The sequence below is a fragment of the Oncorhynchus tshawytscha genome, linkage group LG15, assembly GCF_018296145.1.
Source record: "Oncorhynchus tshawytscha isolate Ot180627B linkage group LG15, Otsh_v2.0, whole genome shotgun sequence".
Lineage (NCBI taxonomy): Eukaryota > Metazoa > Chordata > Actinopteri > Salmoniformes > Salmonidae > Oncorhynchus > Oncorhynchus tshawytscha.
The window spans coordinates 15120000-15133041 of NC_056443.1; the positions used below are offsets into that span (position 1 = coordinate 15120000).

A 13042-nucleotide genomic window follows, 5' to 3' on the forward strand; every position below is an offset into this window, starting at 1 on the left:
CCAGCCCAGTCTCGAACCAGGATGTCTTGCTCCCAGGCAGACTAAATAACATTTTTGCCCGCTTTGAGGACAATATAGTGCCACTGACACGGCCCACAACCAAAACCTGCGGACTCTCCTTCACTGCAGCCGACGTGAGTAAAACATTTAAACGTGTTAACCCTCGCAAGGCTGCAGGCCCAGACGGCATTCCCAGCCGCGTCCTCAGAGCATGCGCAGACCACCTGGCTGGTGTGTTTACGGACATATTCAATCAATCCTTATGTTCCCACATGCTTCAAGAGGGCCACCATTGTCCCTGTTCCCAAGAAAGCTAAGGTAAACTACCGTAGCACTCACTTCCGTCATCATGAAGTGCTTTGAGAGACTAGTCAAGGACCATATCACCTCCACCCTACCCGACACCCTAGACCCACTCCAATTTGCTTACCGCCCAAATAGGTCCACAGATGATGCAATCTCAACCACACTGCACACTGCCCTAACCCATCTGGACAAGAGGAATACCTATGTGAGAATGCTGTTCATCGACTACAGCTCAGCATTTAACACCATAGTACCCTCCAAACTCGTCATCAAGCTCGAGACCCTGGGTCTCGACCCCGCCCTGTGCAACTGGGTACTGGACTTCCTGACGGGCCTTCCCCAGGTGGTGAGGGTAGGTAACAACATCTCCACCCCGCTGATCCTCAACACTGGAGCCCGACAAGGGTGAGTTCTGAGCCCTCTCCTGTACTCCCTGTTCAACCACGACTGCGTGGCCATGCACGCCTCCAACTCAATCATCAAGTTTGCGGACGACACTACAGTGGTAGGCTTGATTACCAACAACGACGAGACGGCCTACAGGGTGGAGGTGAGGGCCCTGGGAGTGTAGTGTCAGGAAAATAACCTCACACTCAACGTCAACAAAACTAAGGAGATGATTGTGGACTTAAGGAAACAGCAGAGGGAGCACCCCTCTATCCACATCGATGGGACAGTAGTGGAGAGGGTAGTAAGTTTTAAGTTCCTCGGCGTACACATCACAGACAAACTGAATTGGTCCACCCACACAGACAGCGTCGTGAAGAAGGCACAGCAGCGCCTCTTCAACCTTAGGAGGCTGAAGAAATTCGGCTTGTCACCAAAAGCACTCAAAATTCTACAGATACACAATCGAGAGCATCCTGTCGGGCTGCATCACTGCCTGGCACGGCAACTGCTCCGCCCACAACCGTAAGGCTCTCCAGAGGGTAGAGGTCTGCACAACGCATCACCGGGGGCAAACTACCTGCCCTCCAGGACACCTACACCACCCGATGTCACAGGAAGGCCATAAAGATCATCAAGGACAACAACCACCCGAGCCACTGCCTGTTCAACCCGCTATCATCCAGAAGGCGAGGTCAGTACAGGTGCATCAAAGCAGGGACCGAGAGTCTGAAAAACAGCTTCTATCTCAAGGCCATCAGACTGTTAAACAGCCACCACTAACATTGATTGGCTGCTGCCAACACACTGACTCGACTCCAACCACTTTTATAATGGAAATGGATGGAAATTGATGTAAAATATATCACTAGCCACTTTAAACAATGCTACTTAATATAATGTTTACATACCCTACATTACTCATCTCATATGTCTATGTATATACTGTACTCTATATCATCTACTGCATCTTTATGTAATACATGTATCACTAGCCACTTTAAACTATGCCACTTTGTTTACATACCCTACATTACTCATCTTATATGTATATACTGTACTCGATACCATCTACTGCATCTTGCCTATGCCGTTCTGTACCATCACTCATTCATATATCTTTATGTACATATTCTTTATTCCTTTACACTTGTGTGTATAAGGTAGTAGTTTTAGAATTGTTAGGTTAGATTACTCGTGGGTTATTACTGCATTGTCGGAACTAGAAGCACAAACATTTCGCTACACTCGCATTAACATCTGACAAATATGACAAATAAATTTGATTTGATTTTGTGGGTTCGATTACAGGCTCAAAATGGCCAGAAACAAACACCTTTCTTCTGAAAATCGTCAGTCTATTCTTGTACTGAGAAATGAAGGCTATTCCATGTGAGAAACTGCCAAGAAACTGAAGACCTCCTACAACGCTTTGTACTACTCCCTTCACAGAACAGCACAAACTGGCTCTAACCACAATAGAAAGAGGAGTGGGAGGCCCCGATGCACAACTGAGCAAGAGGACAAGTACATTAGAGTGTCGAGTTTGAGAAACAGACGGCTCCAAAGTCCTCAACTGGTAGCTTCATTAAATAGTACCCGCAAAACACCAGTCTCAACGTCAACAGAAAATACAAACCAAAAATTGGTTAAAATCACTCAGCACTAATAATTTGGACGTGGAATATTAAACAAGTAATAATATATAATAGATTTAATTTGTATAGCACTTTTCCACCTTTATTTAACTAGTCACGTCAGTTAAGAACAAATTCTTATTTTCAATGACGGCCTAGGAACAGTGGGTTAACTGCCTTGTTCAGGGGCAGAACGACAGAATTTTACCTGGTCAGCTCGGGGATTTGATCTTGCAACCTTTCGGTTACTAGTCCAACGCTCTAACCACTAAAAAAGAAAGAATCTCAAAGACGCTCTCATAATAGAAAACAATTACATTTCAGTTAGCCTTTTAACAGTTCTGGGTGGAAGATCTTCCAACGTCATCCACAGAGACCGGAGCAAGTACAACAGATCACATCCTGTGTCCGATCCACACTCCATGTGCACCTTTCTCACCTGCACCTTCCACACCTCTTTCGACTGAGGCCCAGATGAAGGGTTGAGTAGGGTGGAAAACGATGGTCATATGAGTCAGTGGGGAAACAAGTCATAAGTCAAGTCAACTCTTGCCATCCCCAGTCGTAGACTCCTTGGTAAAGACCTCCGAAAAACATGTAGCATCCACCTGGATGAGGCCATGCAGCCACTAAGCTTAGGCCGTATGAAGCTCACTACAGTCAAAAGGGATAGTCCACGTTGGAATAAACTAATCAGGAAAATCTTCTTCAACAGTCAACCCAGAACATTCACATTCATTCAAGCCCTGTCAAGTTGGTTGTTCATCATTGCTAGACAGCCATTTTTAAGTCTTGTCATAGATTTTCAAGCCGATTGAAGTCAAAACTTTAACTCGGCCAGTCAGGAACATTCAATGTTACTCAAGAGTATTTGTTGTTTTAGGTTATTGTCCTGCTGAAAGGTGCATTTATCTCCCAGTGTCCATTGGAAAGCAGACTGAACCAAGTTTTCCTCTAGAATTTTGCCTGTGATTTTATTTTTATCCTTTAAAAAAATTCCCTAGTCCTTTCCAGCTTCCACCCGTTTACGCACCCCTGCACTGGCCACTTTAATAATGGAACACGAGTCACTTTAATAATGTTTACATACTGCTTTACTCATCTTATATGTTTATACTGTATTATATTATACTGTATTTTAGTTAATGCCACTGACATTGCTCAATCTAATATTTTATATTTCTTAATTCATTATTTTACTTTTAGATTTGTGTGTATTGTTGTGAATCATTTTTAGATAGATACCTGTTAGATACCACTGCACTGTTTGGAGCTAGGAACACAAGAATTTAGCTAAACCCACAATAACATCTGCATGTGACCAATAACATTTGATTTGCTAACATGATGCAGCCACCACCATGCTTGAAAATATGAGTGGTTAGGTACTAAGTGATGTTGAGTTGGATTTGACCCAAACATAACACTTTGTATTAAAGTACATGTATTAGTTACTGACTCAAGACATATCAGCTTTTCATTTCAAATGAATATGCACACATTTTGAAAAGCATTATTCCACTTTGACATTATGGAATTTCATTTAATTCATTTTAAGTTCAGGCGGTAAACAGCAAAACTTTTGTTCTTCAGTACAGCTTGAATTTAAAAAATTATTCAATTGAAATGTTGTTACACTGGCCTACACACAATATCCCATAATGTCAAAGTGGAATTATGTTAAGACATTTGTACAAATTAATTATAACTGAAAAGCTGAAATGTCATCAGTCAATAAGCATTCAATCCCTTTGTTATGGCAAGCCCAAATAAGCTCAGCAGTAAATGTGCTTAATAAATCACACAATAAGTTGCATGGAATCATTCTGTGTGCAATAATAGTGTTTAACATGATTTTTGAATGACTACCTCATCTCTGTACTCCACACATATATAAGGTCCCTCAGTCGAGCAGTGAATTTCAAACTCAGATTCAACCACAAAGACCAGGAAGGTTTTCCAATGCCTCACAAAGAAGAGCACCTATTGGTAGATGGGTAAAAAAAAACAAATGCAGACATTGATTATCCATTTGAGCATGGTGAAGTTATTAATTACACTTTGGATGGTGGATTATTTACACCCAGTCACTACAAAGATACAGTCGGTTTTGCTGAATCAGTTGCCGGAGAGGAAGGACACCGCTCAAAGATTTCATCATGAGGCCAAAGGTGACTTTAATGGCTGTGATAGAAAACTCAGGATGGATCAACAACGTTGCAGTTACTCCACAATACTAACCTAAATGACAGAGTGAAAAGAAGGAAGCCTGTACAGAATAAAAATATTCCAAAACATGCATCCTGTTTGCAGCAAGGCACAAAAGTAATACTGCAAAAAATGTGGCAAAGAAAATAGCTTTATGTCCATTATGTTTTGGACAAATCCAACCACTTCATATTTTCAAGCATGGTGGTGGATGCATCATGTTATGGGTATGCTTGTTATCGGCAAGGACAAAGGAGTTATTTATTTTTTTAACATAAAAATAAATGGAATAAAGCTAAGCACAGGAAAAATCCTACAGGAAAACTTGGTTGAGTCTGCTTTCCAACAGACACTGAGACAAATTCATCTTTCAGCAGGACAATCACCTATAACTTAAGCCCAAATCTACACTGGAGAAGCTTACCAAGAAAACTGTGAATTTGTATTAAAAAAAAGAAAAATCGATGGCAAGACTTGAAAATGGCTGTCTAACACTGATCAACAACCAACTTGACAGAGCTTGAAAAATAAAAAATAAAAATAATGTGCAAATATTGTACAATCCAGGTGTGCAAAGCTCTCAGAGACTTCACCAGAAAGACTCACAGCTGTAAATCGCTGCCAAAGGTGATTCTAACATGTATTGACTCAGGGCGTTGAATACATATCAAGTTATGTGTTTTATTTTAAAATAATTATTTACAAACGTTAGAATTTTTATTCCACTTCGAAATTATAGTATGTTGTGTAGATCTTAGACAACAAATGAGAATTCAATCCATTTTAATTCCACATTGGAAAAAGTCAAGGCGGTGTGAAAATGTGGAAAAAGTCAAGGGGTGTGAGGAAATCTGACACCATCCCTATGGTGAAGTGTGCTGTTGATAGCAGAAATGTTCTGTAAATACAGTGCATTCGGAAAGTATTCAGACCCCTTGACTTTTTCTACATTTTGTTAATGAAACCCTTATTCTAAAATCACTTAAATTGATATCCAACCTATTAGTTCCACCACCCTCACATGCGATGACATCTCCTGGTTTCAATGATGTTTCTAGAGACAATCTCTCTCATCATCACTCAATACCTAGGTTTACCTCCACTGTATTCACATCCTACCATACCTTTGTCTGTACATTATACCTTGAAGCTATTTCATCACCCCCAGAAACCTCCTTTTACTCTCTGTTCCAGACGTTCTAGACTACCAATTCTCATTGCTTTTAGCCGTACCCTTATCCTACTCCTCCTCTTTTCCTCTGGTGATGTAGAGGTGAATCCAGGCCCTGCAGTGCCTAGCTCCACTCTTATTCCCCAGGCACTCTCTTTTAATGACTTCTGTAACCGTAATAGCCTTGGTTTCATGCATGTTAACATTAGAAGCCTCCTCCCTAAGTTTGTTTTATTCACTGCTTTAGCAACCTCGTGCAATCTACTGCAAAGATAGGACAGAACTCTGCAGGCTACTATCCAGGTCTGAATTTCTACTTTTAAAAATCCACCTCTCTAAAAACAAGTCTCTCACCGTTGCCGCCTGCTATAGACCACACTCTGCCCCCAGCTGTGCTCTGGACACCATATGTGAACTGATTGCCCCCCATCCATCTTCAGAGCTCGTGCTGCTAGGCGACCTAAACTGGAACATGCTTAACACCCCAGCCATCCTACAATCTAAGCTTGATGCCCTCAATCTCACACAAATTATCAATGACCCTACCAGGAACCTCCCCAAAGCCATAAAAACAGGCACCCTCATTGATATCATCCTAACCAACTTGCCCTCTAAATACACCTCTGCTGTCTTCAACCAAGATCTCAGCGATCACTGCCTCATTGCCTGCATCCGTAATGGGTCAGCGGTCAAACGACCTCCACTCATCACTGTCAAACGCTCCCTGAAACACTTCAGCGAGCAGGCCTTTCTAATCGACCTGGCCGAGGTATCCTGGAAGAATATTGATCTCATCCCGTCAGTAGAGGATGCCCGGTTATTTTTTTGAATGCCTTCCTAACCATCTTAAATAAGAATGTCCAATTCAAGAAATGTAGAACCAGGAACAGATATAGCCCTTGGTTCTCCCCAGACCTGACTGCCCTTATCCAACACAAAAACATCCTACGGCGTTCTACATTAGCATCGAACAGCCCCCGTGATATGCAGCTTTTCAGGGAAGCTAGAAACCATGATTACACAGGCAGTTAGAAAAGCCAAGGCTAGCTTTTTCAAGCAGAAATTTCCTTCCTGCAACACGAACTCAAAAAAGTTCTGGGACACTGTAAAGTCCATTGAGAATAAGAACACCTCCTCCGAACTGCCCACTGCACTGAAGATAGGAAACACTGTCACCACTGACAAATCCACTATAATTGAGAATTTCAAGAAGCATTTTTCTACGTCTGGCCATGCTTTCCACCTGGCTACCCCTACCCCGGTCAACAGCACTGCACCCCCCACAGCAACTCGCCCAAGCCTTCTCCATTTCTCCTTCTCCCAAATCCAGTCAGCCGATGTTCTGAAAGAGCTTCAAAATCTGGACCCCTAGAAATCAGCCGGGCTAGACAATCTGGACCCTTTCTTTCTAAAAATGATCTGCCGAAATTGGTTGCCACCCCTATTATCTATCCTACCCTGCCTTTCTAAGGTCTTCGAAAGCCACGTCAACAAACAGATTACCGACCATTTTCAAATCTCACCATACCCTCTCTGCTATGCAATCTGGTTTCAGAGCTGGTCATGGGTGCACCTCAGCCACGCTCAAGATCCTAAACTATATCTTAACCGCCATCGATAAGAAACATTACTGTGCAGCCGTATTCATTGATCTGGCCAAGGCTTTCGACTCTGTCAATCACCACATCCTCATCGGCAGACTCAACAGCCTTGGTTTCTCAAATGATTGCCTTGCCTGGTTCACCAACTACTTCTCTGATAGAGTTCAGTGTGTCAAATCGGAGGGTCTGTTGTCCGGACCTCTGGCAGTCTCTATGGGGGTGTCACAGGGTTCAAATCTCGGGCCGACTCTCTTCTCTGTATACATCAATGATGTCGCTCTTGCTGCTGGTGAGTCTCTGATCCACCTCTACGCAGATGACACCATTCTGTATACCTCTGGCCATTCTTTGGACACTGTGTTAACAACCCTCCAGGCAAGCTTCAATGCCATACAACTCTCCTTCAGTGGCCTCCAATTGCTCTTAAATACAAGTAAAACTAAATGCATGCTCTTCAACCGATCGCTGCCTGCACCTGCCCAACATCACTACTCGGACTTGGACGGCTAGGACTTAGAATACATGGACAACAACAAATACCTAGATGTCTGATTAGACTGTAAACTCTCCTTCCAGACCCACATCAAACATCTCCAATCCAAAGTTAAATCTAGAAATGGCTTCCTATTTCGCAACAAAGCATCCTTCACTCATGCTGCCAAACATACCCTTCTAAAACTGACCATCCTACCAATCCTCGACTTCGGCGATGTCATTTACAAAATAGCCTCCAATACCCTACTCAACAAATTGGATGCAGTCTATCACAGTGCCATCCTTTTTTTTCACCAAAGCCCCATATACTACCCACCATTGCGACCTGTACGCTCTCGTTGGCTGGCCCTCGCGTCATACTCGTCGCCAAACCCACTGGCTCCAGGTCATCTACAAGACCCTGCTAGGTAAAGTCCCATCTTATCTCAGCTCGCTGGTCACCATAGCGTCACCCACCTGTAGCACGCGCTCCAGCAGGTATATCTCTCTGGTCACCCCCAAAACCAATTCTTTCTTTGGCTGCCTCTCCTTCCAGTTCTCTGCTGCCAATGACTGGAACGAACTACAAAAATCTCTAGCTTTAAGCACCAGCTGTCAGAGCAGCTCACAGATTACTGCACCTGTACTAAGCACATCTATAATTTAGCCCAAACAACTACCTCTTTCCCTACTGTATTTATTTTATTTATTTATTTTGCTCCTTTACACCCCATTATTTTTATTTCTACTTTGCACATTCTTCCACTGCAAATCTACCATTCCAGTGTTTTACTTGCTATATTGTATTTACTTTGCCACCATGGCTATTTTTTGCCTTTACCTCCCTTATCTCACCTCATTTGCTCACATCGTATATAGACTTGTCTCTACTGTATTATTGACTGTATGTTTGTTTTACTCCATGTGTAACTGTGTTGTTGTATGTGTCGAACTGCTTTGCTTTATCTTGGCCAGGTCGCAATTGTAAATGAGAACTTGTTGGCCTTGTTGGCCAACTGGCCTAACTGGTTAAATAAAAAAATAAAAAATGAGGTGGGAAGGAAAAAACATCTACACACAATACCCTATATTGACAAAGCAAAACCAGCGATTACAGCCTCAAGTCTTCTTGGGTATAACGCTACAAGCTTGGCATACCTGTATTTGGGGACTTTCTCCCATTCTTCTCTGCAGATCCTTTCAAGCTCTGTCAGGTTGGATGGGGAGCTTTGCTTCAAAGCTATTTTGAAGTCTCTCCAGAGATGTTCGATCGGGTTCAATTCCGGGTTCTGGCTGGGACACTCAAGGACATTCAGAGACTTATCCTGAAGCCACTCATGTGTTGTCTTGGCTGTGGGCTTAGGGTCGTTGTCCTGATGATAAGTGAACCTTTGTCCCAGTCTGAGGTCCTGGGCGCTATGAAGCAGATTTTTATCAAGGATCTCTCTGTACTTTGCTCCATTCATCTTTCCCCTGATCCTGACTAGTGTACCAGTCCCTGCAGCTGAAAAACATCCCCACAGCATGATGCTGCCACCACCATGATGCTGCCACCACCATGTTTCACCGTAGGGATGGTGCCAGGTTTCCTCCAGACACTTGGCATTTAGGCCAAAGAGTTCAATCTTGGTTTTATCAGACCAGAGAATGTTTCTCATGGTGCGAGTGTCCTTTAGGTGCCTTTTGGCAAACTCCAATAGGGCTGTCATGTGCTTTTTACTAAGGAGTGGCATCCGTCTGGCCACTCTACCATAAAGGCCTGATTGGTAGAGTGCTGCAGAGATGGTTGTCTTTCTGAAAGGTTCTCCCATTTACACAAAGGAACTCTAGAGCTCTGACAGTCACCATCGGGTTCTTGGTCACCTCCCTGACCAAGACCCTGTTCCCTTGATTGCTCAGTTTGGCCGGGTGGCCAGATCTAGGAAGAGTCTTAGTTGTTCCAAACTTCTTCAATTTAAGAATCAATCAAATTTCAATTAAATGTATTTATAAAGCCCTTCTTACATCAGCTGAAGTCACAAAGTGCTGTACAGAAACCCACCCTAAAACCCCAAACAGCAAGCAATGCAGGTGTAGAAGCACGGAATGAAGGAGACCAGTGTGTTCTTGGGACCTTCTATGCTGCAGAAATTGTTGGTACCTTTCCCCAGATCTGTGCCTCGACACAATCCTGTCTCAGCGCTCTACAGACAATTCCTTTGACCTCATGGCTTGGTGTTTGCTCTGACATACACAGTCAACTGTGGGACCTTATATAGACAGGTGTGTGCCTTTCAAAATCATGTCCAATCAATTGCAATTACCACCGGTGGACTCCAATCGTTGTAGAAACATCAATGAAGATCAATGGAAACAGGTTGCATCGGAGCTCAATATCGAATCTCATAGCAAAGGATCTGAAAACGTAGGTAAATAAGTGATTTCTGTTTTTATTTTTTAATATATTTGCAAACATTTCTAAAAACCTGTTTTCGCTTTGTCATTATGGGGTATTGTGCGCAGATTCATGAGGAATTGTAATTTAATACATTTTAGAATAAGGCTGTAACAAAATGTGGAAAAGTCAAGGGGTCTGAATACTTACCGAATGCACTACACACACACACACACACACACACACACACACTACCGGTCAAAAGTTTTAGAAAACCTACCTAGGGTTTTTATTTTTACTATTTTCTACATGGTAGAATAATAGTGAAGACTTCAGAACTATGATAATAACACATATGGAATCATGTAGTAACCAAAAAAGTGTTAAACAAAACTAAATATATTTTAGATTCGAGATTCTTCAAATAGCCACTTTGCCTTGATGGCAGCTTTGCACAATCTTAGCAATCTCTCAACCAGCTTCATGAGGTAGTCACCTGGAATGCATTTCAATTAACAGGTGTGTGTCACGAGCGTTGTATGAAGGGGACCAAAATGCAGCGTGGTATGTGTTCATGATGATATTTTAATTAAAGAAAGCACTGAACACTGAATACAAAAACAATAAACGAATAACGACCGTGAAGCTATAATAACTGTGCTGACACAAGCAACTAACATAGACAATCACCCACAACCCACAATGACAAAACAGGCTACCTAAATATGGTTCCCAATCAGAGACAATGACTAACACCTGCCTCTGATTGAGAACCATATCAGGCCAAACACAGAAACAGACAAACTAGACATCCAACATAGAATGCCCACTCAGATCATACCCTGACCAAACAAAACATAAACATACAAAGCAAACTATGGTCAGGGCGTGACAGTGTGCCTTGTTAAAAGTTAATTTGTGGAATTTCTATCACATTTCAGGCAAAACCCAGATGCAGACAGTGTCAAAGCAACCAAAGTGTATTACTAATACAGGGGCAGGCAAAACGACAGATCAAGGGCAGGCAGAGCTCAGTAATCCAGATAGGGTTCAAAAGGTACAGAACAGCAGGCAGGCTCATGAGGACCGCCACAGAAATGGAAGACCCAGAGTTAGCTCTGCTGCAGAGGATAAGTTATTAGAGTTACCAGCCTCAGAAATTGCAGCTTCACAGAGTTCAAGTAACAGACACATCTCAACATCAACTTTGCAGAGGAGACTGTAAATCAGGCCTTCGTGGCAAATAAACCACTACTAAAATGACACCAATAAGAAGAAGAGACTTGCTTGGACTAAGAAACATGAGCAATGGACATTAGACCGGTGGAAATGTGTCCTTTGGTCTGGAGTCCAAATTTGACATTTTTGGTTCTAAATGTTGTGTCTTTGAGAGACGTGGTGTGGGTGAACGGATGATCTCTGCATGTGTATTTCCCATCGTAAAGCTTGGAGGTGGTGGTGTTATGGTGTGGGGGTGCTTTGCTGGTGACACTGATTTATTTAGAATTCAAGGCACACTTAACCAGCATGGCTACCACAGCATTCTGCAGTGAGACGCCATCCCATCTGGTTTGTGCTTAGTGGGACTATCATTTGTTTTTCAACAGGACAATGACCTAACACACCTCCAGGCTGTGTAAGGGATATTTTACCAAGAAGGTGAGTGATGGAATGCTGCATCAGATGACCTGGCCTCCACAATCACTCGACCTCAACCCAATTGAGATGTTTTGGAATGAGTCGGAACGCAGAGTGAAGGAAAAGCAGCCAACAAGTGCTCAGCATATGTGGGAGCTCCTTCAATACTGTTGGGAAAGCATTTCAGGTGAAGCTGGTTGAGAGAATGCCAAGAGTGTGCAAAGCTGTCATCAAGGCAAAGGGTGGCTATTTGAAGAATCTCTCAAATGAAATATATTTTTTATAAAATTATAACACTTTTTTGGTTACTACATGATTCCATAAGTGTTATTGTAACGACATTTAGAGGTGGAAGAAGGATCGGACCAAAGCGCAGCGTGGTAAGTGTTCGTGATGATATTTAATTGAAACAAACTGAACACTGAAATACAAAACAATAAACGATGTGAACAAAATGAAAACCGAAACAGTACCATGTGGCCCAAACACTCACACGGAAACAAACACCCACAAACCAAAAGTGAAACCCAGGCTACCTAAGTATGATTCTCAATCAAAGACCCCACACTTCACCACAGCTTTTGTCCGCCTCCTCAACCGCCACCGTGGACTCTTACGAGCGGCGACCCTCGCCGCCGACCTCTGACTGGGGACCCTAGCCATGGGTCCCGAATGGACGGGAGACTCCGGCGGCGCCGGACAGGCGGGAGACTCCGGCGGCTCAGGACAGGCGGGAGACTCCGGCGGCTCAGGACAGGCGGGAGACTCCGGCGGCTCAGGACAGCGCTGGGTATGAGGGAGGCTCTGGCGGCGCTGGACAGGCGGGAGCACAAGTAGGGAGAAGACAGAGAGACCGCCTGGTGCAGGGGGCTGCCACCGGAGGGCTGGTGCGTGGAAGTGGCACCGGATAGACGGGACCGTGCAGGCGCACTGGAGCTCTTGAACACCGAGCCTGCCCAACCTTACCTGGTTGAATGCTCCCCGTAGCCAAGCCAGTGCGGCGAGGTGGAATAGCCCGCACTGGGCTGTGCTGGCAGGGACACCATGCGTAAGGCTGGTGCCATGAACGCCGGCCCGAGGAGACGCACTGGAGACCAGATGAGTAGAGCCGGCTTCATAGCACCTGGCTCGATGCCCACTCTAGCCCGGCCGATACGAGGAGCTGTAATGTACCTCACCGGGCTATGCATACGCACCGGGGACAACGTGCGCTCCACCGCATAACACGGTGTCTGCCCGGTCCCTC

At 43.8% G+C, this 13042-nt stretch overlaps 1 protein-coding gene across 2 annotated transcripts in view; it reads right to left on the reverse strand.

The window, feature by feature from the left end:
* Positions 1-13042, reverse strand: part of LOC112214487 (phospholipase C, beta 3 (phosphatidylinositol-specific)) — a 101747-nt gene that overhangs the window by 58541 nt on the left and 30164 nt on the right. The window lies entirely within an intron of this gene.